We start from the raw sequence: 724 nt of genomic DNA, 5'->3' as shown, positions 1-724 counted from the left end.
GGGGGAAATTGGGGTTTTGTTAAAAAAAAAAAAAAAAACTGTGGGGGAAAAATTTGCTACGATCTATCATCTTTGGGGTTTCAAACCCAGTCTTGTTCATAGCATGACTTAATAGTAATATAACAGCATTTTATACAACATCTAAGATTCCCACTCAGAGATCTAGTCTTCATATTTGGGAGCGGGGGATTTGATTTTGCTGTAATCTATGTTGGGAGAGTAGAACTGCAACAAAAGAAAAAAAATGGAAATTTTAAAATACAAAGCAAGCTGTGATTGTGAAAAACTGTAAATTTGTAAAGCAAGATAACATTTTTTTCTAATAAATCATATCATTGTACCATACCATGGTGTAAGGAGGAGAAGAAGAAGAAGAAGAAGAAGAAGAAGAAGGAAGAAGAAGAAGGAGGAGAAGGAGAAGAGGAGGAGGAGAAGAAGAAAAAGAGGCGAAGAAGGAGGAGAAGAAGGAGAAGAAGCCATGAGAATGAAAAAGAAAGCTCCTTTTTGTGTACGTTTAACCTAACCCTATAATAACACTGGTCATTGCTCATTTGTGCTGATCCTTTTTGTAGCAATTCCCCATTGACGTGACTTCAGAACAAGGACTTTTTTTTTCTTCTAGATACCTACAGCTCCCCCCATAAGTTAGAAGACTTTTGAGTAGGTACCTTATCAAAAGCTGACAGCGGAGACACTCCTGCTCCTACCTTGTAGATGTAGGGAT

The sequence above is a fragment of the Diaphorina citri genome, unplaced genomic scaffold (genome assembly GCF_000475195.1).
Source record: "Diaphorina citri unplaced genomic scaffold, Diaci psyllid genome assembly version 1.1 scaffold2251, whole genome shotgun sequence".
Taxonomy (NCBI): domain Eukaryota; kingdom Metazoa; phylum Arthropoda; class Insecta; order Hemiptera; family Psyllidae; genus Diaphorina; species Diaphorina citri.
Note: the sequence above shows the minus strand (reverse complement) of the source record.